This window comes from Mercenaria mercenaria, chromosome 16, assembly GCF_021730395.1.
Source record: "Mercenaria mercenaria strain notata chromosome 16, MADL_Memer_1, whole genome shotgun sequence".
NCBI lineage: Eukaryota > Metazoa > Mollusca > Bivalvia > Venerida > Veneridae > Mercenaria > Mercenaria mercenaria.
Window position 1 is genome coordinate 44,990,033 of NC_069376.1, and position 9,921 is coordinate 44,999,953.

The 9,921-nt window shown below is 33.2% G+C and overlaps 1 long non-coding RNA gene across 1 annotated transcript; it reads right to left on the reverse strand.

Annotated features, from left to right (window-relative positions):
- Positions 1-2,841: 2,841 nt before the first annotated feature.
- On the reverse strand, positions 2,842-8,655 carry LOC128549672 (uncharacterized). Its single transcript, XR_008367849.1, has 2 exons — positions 8,572-8,655; positions 2,842-8,002 (listed from the first exon to the last, which is right to left on the reverse strand). It is a non-coding gene; the product is annotated as an uncharacterized LOC128549672 (long non-coding RNA).
- Positions 8,656-9,921: the final 1,266 nt, after the last annotated feature.

Below are 9,921 nucleotides of genomic sequence, written 5' to 3' on the forward strand. Positions count from 1 at the left end.
AATGATGCTACAGACCAAATTTTAATGAAGTTCCATCTAGCGGTTCATGAGAAAATGTTGTTTAAAAGTGCCCCAGATTGAACAAATATGGTAAAGGACCTTATTACGTTGCTACAGAAAAGGCTTGATGAATTATGCTATAGACAAAGTTTAATGCAGATCCATCAAGCGGTTCATGAAAAGAAGACTTTTAAAAGTATTTCTATTTTTATTGCTCTAGAGGCCCTTAAAAGGTTCCAACGGCCCCCATTTGAACAATCCTAGGAGAAGACCATATATTGATACTACAGACCAAGTTTGATGAAGATCCGTCAAGCGGTTCATTGAGAATACTTTAGGGGTACATTTGTATTATTATTTTAAGCTCTAGTGAACCCTAAAAGGGACCAAGTGCCCCCAATTGAATAAATATGGTAAAAGACCTTATTATGTTGCTACAGAAAAGGCTTGATGAAGACCCATAAATCAGTTCATGAGAAGAAGTCATTTAAAGGTATTTCTATTTTCAACTCTAACGGCCCCAAAACTGAATAAACTTTGGAGAGTACTTTTTAATTATGCTACATACCAAATTTCATGAAGTTCCATCTAGCGGTTCATGAGAAAATATTGTTTAAAGTTATTTTTAGTTTTAGCAATGGTGGCCCCCATATGAACAAATTTGTGAGAGGACCATATAATTATGCTACAGACAAACTTTAATGCAGATCCATCAAGCGGTTCACGAGAAGAAGATTTTTAAAGATATTTCTATTTTTAGCTCTAGCAGCCCCTAAAAATGCCAATTTCTCCCATTTGAACAAATTTGAGAAAGGACCTTATAATGATGCTACAGACCAAGTTTGATGAAGTTATATCTAGCGATTCATGAGAAGAAGTCGTGCAAAGTTTTTTTTTTCTATTTTCAGCTCAAGCGGTCCCTAAAAGGGGTCAATTGCCTCAATTTTAAGAAACTTGATAGAGAATCTATACAAACCAGATATGATGTTGCACTGACCAGTAGTTTGTTTCAGACAAGAAGATGTTTAAGTGAAAATGTGGACGACGGACGCCGGACATTTCACCTATACTAATAATTCACACTGCACTTTCGGTTCAGGTGAGCTAAAAATATTAAAATTAATTTGTTAAAAATGTTAAATGGTAATTTAAGTGACAGTTGCGTTTAGACGAATATAGTCGTCACGGAAAACAATCGTCTGACGCAGGGTTAATTTCCCCCTCAAGTGACACGATGTTTTAATGACAAAGTATCCATGAAACATTATTCGAAATAGTTTCCGTTTACAATTGTTATTGTCAAAATTAATACTTATAAAAGCAACATCGTACTTTATTGTCTTATGCAATATTATGACACTGTTTGTCAGTGAAAATGATTGTTTGTTTTCTGTTTTAGTTTACTGAAAAAAGAGAGTACATAGGATTATTTACAGTATAAAAATATAGCATGTAAGCACTATGTGATCCGATGAGTCGTAAGCAAATTTACTAAGAATTCATTCAGTTTTGCTTTAAATTATAATTTGCCTTAAATGCTTTCTTTTAAGTTTGATTAATGGCATTCATTTTGGAATCAGTGTTCTGCAAAGCTTTCCGCGGCAATCGAAAACCCCCTTTGGACAAAAACTTGAAATAGTTAGTATATTGCAACACTATGGTCAATGCGTTTATTTTATTTTCTTTCTTCTTCTTTAGTTTTACTACTACAGCTGTAGATAGTTAACAGAACTACTCAAACTGTTTTGCCAATAATTCATACTGGATATTCCAGGAAAACACGCGTTCATCTGAAGACAGGAAGGGCAATAATTGATTTTGTTTCCTCAAGGGTAAAAGGTAATTTATTATTTACGTATATAATGTCCTCAATCCTTTCTACTTTTATTATTTACCTCCCACACAGCCTATTTTCTCCCGTAAGAGTTTTTTTTTTTACATGGCACTTTGACAGCTTTACGGACTTCTTATAAATAATGAATTAAGGCATTTTGACAAAAACAATATAATCCTGGAATCCAATGTTGACCCAATGGTTTGCTGTTTTGAGAGGCTTCAGGAAATGAATGACGTCGAGATGTACAATCTGTGGAAGACAGTTTATACAATGCTGAACTCTTTTCGTCTTAACCCTTACCCTGCTAAATTTCTATAATGAACTTGTCCATCTTTCAATTTAGATAATACCATTAACTGTTAAAAGGGGTGCTTACTAAAAAGATACTGACTGAATGGCGAACAGTCGCAAAGGCAGAAATACTTGCTGCCAGCAGGCTAAAGTTTAATACATATTCTATCATGATAGTAAGATTAATAATCAAAATCTTCTCCGATTAAAGAAAGCAAAAGTTATTCAATTAAATTACTTACGAGACTGACTGACAAAAATAATTCAGATTTATTTCATTATGATACGGTTTAATGCCGCTTGATATCTAATAAACAATAGGAGAAAGCAAGCCCTGGAATAGAAAATTAAAAGTAATTATGAGTAGTCCGGTGGTTAACACTAAACATAATTATTGCACACGTTTTATTCCGTTTACATTATTTATAGCTGTTTTATTTTCTTGTTCTCAATTAATTTCCTTTAACTGGTTGTATTTTAAAAGAGGATTTTATATCGAGATTCCTCTTTTTCAGCCAAAACCTTAAAAAAAAGCGCGCTTTTTTTCCAAATTCTGTTTGTCTTTCTTCGTAAATTTTTTAGCGAAGAAAAAATCAACACGCTTTTCTTCACACATTTAACCTCATCACCTAAAAATTTACGTGCTTTTCTCCCAATTTACAACATACTTTCTTCGTAAATTTTTCAACGGAAGTAAAAATCAACACATAAAATGACATGTCATGATACATTTATTTCATATATATATAATACATATAATACATAATAAAAATGTTATTTGGAAATTTTCAAATATAATAAATTTCGTAAATTTACGAACAACCGTTTAATGGCATTTCATAAGAAACAAAAACATACTTAAGTTTTAGCGCTAAGATATTATTAATTAAGACAAGTTCGTAAATTTACGAATGGAATAAGTCGTAAAAATTTCATAATACATAAATCGGATTTTAAAAGTCTTCAAAAGAAGTAGTTCGTAAATTTACGAAGTTTGCCAAAAGCGATGTTATTTGGAAATTTTCAAATATAATAAAGTTCGTAAATTTACAAACAACCGTTAAATGGCATTTCATAAGAAATAAAAACATACTTAAGTTTTAGCACTATGATATTATTAATTAAGACATGTTCGTAAATTTACGAATGGAATAAGTCGTAAAAATTTCATATAAATTAATACATAAATTGGATTTTAAAAGTGTTCAAAAGAAGTAGTTCGTAAATTTACGAAGTTTGCCAAGGCTTGGCACGAAATAAGGTAACAAATAAAAATGGAACAATCAGCTTTGTATAAAAAAGAAATGTGCATTTGTCACTGTTCGTAAATTTACGAAGTAGCTCAAACTGATTAAATTTCTCTTTTTTTTTTGCAAACATTTGAGAAAGTTAAGCAGCTGGACTTTGTAAATTTACAAACAAGCCAAAAAAGTGAAAGATATAAGGAATGTAAATTTTGAAAAAATCTGAAAAACTTCAAAAGTTCAACTTCGTAAATTTACGAACAAGATGAAAAAGTGTGAAAAACTTAAAAATGCAAAGAAATGTAAATTTACGCAGTAGCTTGAAGTGACTACAATTTCTATTTTGCAAATATATGAGAAACTTCAAAAGTTCCACTTCGTAAATTTACGAACAAGATGAAAATTGTGGAAAATTTACAAATGTGAAGAAATGTAAATCTGACATAATTTGTTAATTTATGTACAAATAACAGCTTCGTAAATTTACGAACAAGATGAAAATTGTGGAAAATTTACAAATGTGAAGAAATGTAAATCTGCCATAATTTGTTAATTTATGTACAAATAACAGCTTCGTAAATTTATGAAGTAGCTTGAAGTGATTAAAAATTTTTTTTTTTTTCAAAAACCCGAGAAACTTCAGAAGTTCCACTTCGTAAAATTACTAACTAGATGAAAAAAAACAAAACACAGTTTCTTAAATGGGAAACTTTTACAGTAAAAATGCAAAGTAGAGTTATGGGACCTTCACAGTGCATGTTAGAGCATGACAGTGAACAAGTGTGTGAAGTTTCAATCCATTCCATTAGTGGATACTGAGATTACATACAAAGATTTAACAAAAAACTGCTAAGTTGAAAAAGGGGCATAATTTTGAAAAAAAAAAAAGAGTAGAGTTATGGGACTTGCTTTGAGTGCATGTCAGATCATGACAGTGAACAAGTATGTGAAGTTTCAATCCATTCCCATTAGTAAGTACTGAGATAACAGCTTACAAACAAAACCTTAACCAAAAATTAAGTCGAAAAAGGGGCATAATTTTGTAAAAAAGCAAAATAGAGTTATGGAACCTGTGCAATGCAAGTCAGTTTATCACAGTGAATAAGTGTGTGAAGTTTCAATCCATTCCCACAAGTGGTTACTGAAATACCAGCTTACATACAAAACCTTAACCAAATCGGGACGCGGACGCCATTGCGGACGCATGGGCGAGTCGACTATTCATAGAATAGTAGAGCTAAAAACACAGTGACTTGAATTGAAACAATGAAAAAACAGAAAAAAAATCTACCAAAAAGCCCGCAACCATCAGACATTTCAAAGCTTTGATTGAATAAAGTCAGGGGAGGTTACTTATATGAAATAAGAACATATACCTTTATGTCAGGAATTAAGTTTTAAAGCAATCACATTGGTAGACAAATAAAATCTGCTTATTACTTAAAATTATCAGCAACTGTCAGTTACACAATCTTGATGCGAAACGAAATATCAAGAATGTGATATGAAGTTATTCAGGTGCTGAATAGATTAATGATTTCAGATTTAAAAAAATATTTTTAATTTACAAATAAAATGAACTTCATACATTTACAAACAACACTTATTTTCTATTAATGTATAAAAAAAATAATAAAATAGTGATTTGTAAATATACAGGTACCATCCATGTTGTATCACAGAAAAGTGGTCTCAGTTTTTCCCTATGGCTAATAATATAAAAAGTTACTAAAAATAAGCTATTTATAGCAACGTAAAAGGGAAGTAATTAAAAAGAAAAGTATTGTAAGTGAACAAAAGAAGGATCTGCCAAATAAATCTGTTGACATAAATGAAATTTCAGATCAGTATCTTCATTAGTTATGGAGATATACCCATTTTAATTTGAAATAAAGGGAGGTAATCTGACATAAAATAAATCCATAGTTATCTACCCTAATTGGCTCAGTCCAACTAATGACAATAATGAAATTTCAAATAAGTCCTATAAGTACCTACTGATATAAATCCATTTTGATTACAATCAGGAGAGGTAATCAGATATAAAATAACTCTGAACCTACGCTTGGATCTGATTTGTCATGGAATCCAAGAATTTTTGTTGTTGTGAAGTTATTTTGCAAGTTTGTATCAAATAAAACCATAAATGAAGTTTTGTGCAAGTTTGATTAAATTCAAATCATAAATGAAGCTGCTATTGTGCAGACAAGGTCAAAATAGCTAATTTTGGCCCTTTTAGGGGCCATAACTCTGGAACCCATAACGGGATCTGGCCGGTTCAACTAAGGAATCAAGATCTTATGGTGACACAAGTTTTGTGCAAGTTTGATTAAATTCAAATCATAAATGAAGCTGCTATTGTGCAGACAAGGTCAAAATAGCTAATTCTGGCCCTTTCAGGGGCCATAACTCTGGAACCCATAATGGAATCTCGCCTGTTCAAGAAAGGAACCAAGATCTTATAGTGATACAAGTTGTGTGCAAGTTTGGTTAAAATCAAATCATAAATGAAGCTGCTACTGTGCAGACAAGGTCAAAATAGCTAATTCTGGTCCTTTCAGAGGCCATAACTCTGGAACCCATAGAGGAATCTGGCCAGTTCAAAAAAGGATCCAAGATCTTATGGTGATACAAGTTGTGTGCCAGTTTGGTTAAAATCAAATCATAAATAAAGCTGCTATTGTGCAGACAAGGTCAAAATAGCTAATATTGGCCCTTTCAGGGGCCATAACTCTGGAACCCATAACGGGATCTGGCCAGTTCAAGAAAGGAACCGAGATCTTATGGTGATACAAGTTGTGTGCAAGTTTGGTTAAAATAAAATCATAAATGAAACCACTATCGTGCAGACAAGAAATTGTTGACGGACGCACACACGGACGGACGGTCTGAGACGGACGAAGGGTGATCACAAAAGTTTAAAAAAAGGGTGGGGGATGTTGATGCATTATCGGGGTGCTGGGCAAGACCGAGAGTGAGGTTGGCGAACAGTACAACTTTGCATGCTAATAAATATTCATGGAACGTTTGAAAATAAAATAATAAAAAAAAAATAATTTGAGGGTGGATGGGAGGGGCAGGGGGAGGGGATGTGATCAAGGTAAGGTGGTGGCCAGGTGTGGGTACAAAACTTCAGATGTTTATACTAAATGTTCATGGAAAAGAATGAAAGAAGTTTAATGAAATTCTACCAATGGGTTGGTTTGTTATGTACAAATCTGTAGATTTTTAAACATTCAATTAAAGGGCAATAACTCTATGGAAAATTGACCAATTGAAAAAAAAGACAGGCATCATCGAAGTATGTTTTATATTTATTTCTAGTTTTATGAAATTCTACCAGCTTGTTACTGAGAAATGGCTGCAGACGTGGATTTTTCATTAAATCAAGGGCAAAAACTCTAAGGGAAATTGACCAATCCGATAAAAACCTTGATGGGCATCATCGCAGTATGTTGGTTCATGTTTAATTTAAGTTTCCTGAAATTCTACCTTCTAGTTTACTGAGAAATGGCTGCGGACGGACGGACCGACTGACTGACGGACAAACAATGCCATTTCAATACCCCTCTCCCAATTTCATCGGCGGGGATATTAAAACTTTCAGGGGCCACACGACTTAAACTGATCAGTTCAATAATTAAACCAAGAGCATGATACCAATTATATCATATTTTTAATAAAATGACAATACATGACAGGATAAATGCATACAATTTAAATCCTGTTCATCTTTATATTAAAAACCAAATCAAATGGATGAATTTCATGAACTGGATAAAGTCATAAAATGGTATTACAAAGTAGTTATGAAGCTAGGTCAGTAAACAAGAGGGCCATGCAATATATGCAATATAAAAATAAAGGGAGGTAATTTGTCAACAGTTATCTTTCCTGATTGTCTGAGCCCATCTTTCATCATTAATGAATTTCCACATCAGTATCTTCATTAGCTACTGAGATATATCTATTTTAATTTGAAACAAAGGGAGGTAATCTGACAAAAATTAGTCCATAGTTATGTACCCTGATTGTCCGAGTCCATCCCAGGGTATAAATCAAATTTCAAAACATCTTTATTACTTACTGAAATAAACCTAGTATTTTAATTTGAAACAAAGGGAGGTAATGGACGCGACAGACTGCCCCCGTCAATCTACCCAAAGTCACAACCAGTTCAAAAATCAAATAAAACTATGCCTCACAAAACTGGATGAAATTACAAAATGGTATTACAAAGTATAAAAGATGCTAGCACAGAAAAACAAGATGGTCATGCATGCAATATATATAAAACATAAAAATAAAGTGAGGTTATTTGTAATAGTTAATTATTCTCCCCCGATAGTTTTCAAATCAGCATCTTCATTAGTTACTGGGACATACCTATTTTAATTTGAAACAGAGGGAGTTAATTTGACATAAAATCAGTTCATAGGATTTTGTAATATGGAATCTGACTGGTTCTCGTAAGGATTGATACAAGTGCAAGTTTGATTAAGATCTAACATCTCTATTGTGTTCATAAGATGAAAATTTCTGGTAATTCAGGTAATTCAACCATAAGTAACGAGTCCTTCACCATCCACATCATGGACCACTCCATCTTGAATATACTTCACTCTGCAGGCTGCAATGGAACATATTGAATAACTATTAATATACTGCAAACAATTACTGGCAAAAAGTAACTTTTTAATGCTATTGACATAATGATATAATGTTAATTGATTGTTGGTGAACGATAAAATTAGGTCCTAAGTAACTGCATACTGGGAGGAATGTTTTAATTACTATTACCTTGCTTTTTATACACTAAGTATCTTGAGCATAACTTCAGAAGTATTAGTGGTATATGTTTGATACTTCACACAATGATAGCTGCAATTGCGAAGTAGGTCAGCCTATTACGTTTCTTTTTTAATTCTTACTTTTTTCGTATAAAACAATAAAATGCTTGTCCAGAGAATAACTTGAAAAGTATTCAAGACCTTTAATGATAGAAGGTGAAAGTGTTGGGAATCATGACTCAGTTGTATTGATTTCTTTCTAAAAAATTCTTCGCTTTAGTAATTGCAAGGGAGTTAGTGAGATGTTATAGTAATTGTAAGTGTAGTCAACCCTTGATCACAGATTATACTCTCAGTTACTTATTAAGTCAGTGCCACTATAAATACATGTATAACTAAATATACTTACAATTTTTGTTAATCCTTATAATCCTGGCCTTGTAGGAATGTCCATCCTTATACAATGCCCAAACTTTTTCACCAACAGAGAACTAAAAAGACAAACAAATATTCTCATTTATATCTATAGGAACTTGCACAATGTCAAAAGGTAACAGAAAAAGAAAATTTTGATAAACATGAAAATATTTGTTGTTTTTGTAAAGAGGGCTTTGAAATTATTACTTGACACATTAAATGCATTAAAACACTATTTTTTGTCTTTTCTCAATCAAATTTCTATTGTGTTTGTACTGGGACAGATATAACTAGAAGATGCTTTTGCAAAAAAGCGCATGTCTCCCCCAATGCAAAGTGGTATAGGCAAGAAGTCAATAGGAGTCATGAGCGAAAGTCAAAGAGACACTGATGGTTGGCTGCAATAGGGATCATCTACTTGGCATGTCCAGTCATCCTGCTAAGTTTCAACACTCTTGGCCTAGTGGTTCTCAAGTCACTGTTCAGGCTCCTGTGACCTTGACCTTTGATCAAGTGACCCCAAAATAAATAGGGGTCATCTACTCTGCATGTCCAATCATCCTATTAAGTTTCAACATTCTAGGTCAAGTGGTTATCAAGTTATTTCTGGAAATGATTTCACATGACCAGGCCCCTGTGACCTTGACCTTTAATAGACTGACCCAAAAATCAATAGGGGTCATCTACTCTGCATGTTCAATTATCCTATGAAGTTTCAACATTCTGGATCAAGAGGTTCTCAAGTTATTGATCAGAAATGGTTATCAATGTTCAGGCCCCTGTGACCTTGACCTTTAACGGAGTGACCCCAAAATCGATAGGGGTCATCTACTCTGCATTAGCAATCATCCTATGAAGTTTCAACATTCTGGGTTCAGTGGTTCTCAAGTTACTGACCAGAAATTGTTTTCCATGTTCAGGCCCCTGTGACCTTGACCTTTAATAGAGTGACCCCAAAATTAATTGGGGTCATTTACTCTGTATGTCCAATTATCCTATAAAGTTTTAACATTCTGGATCAAGAGGTTCTCAAGTTATTGATCAGAAACGGTTTTCCATGTTCAGGCCCCTGTGACCTTGACCTTTAACAGAGTGACCCCAAAAGCGATAGGGGTCATCTACTCTGCATGACCAATCATCCTATTAAGTTTCAACATTCTGGGTCAAGTTGTTCTCAAGTTACTGACCGGAAATGTTTCTGAATCAAATCCATTCAGTAATAACAGATGTAGAGTAAAAGTGCACCAAAACTTTAACCTAAAATTCTAAGTAAAAAGGGAAAATAATTCATGAAAGATTGGTCCCAGAGTTATGCAACTTGTGTCATATGATAAGGGTAATG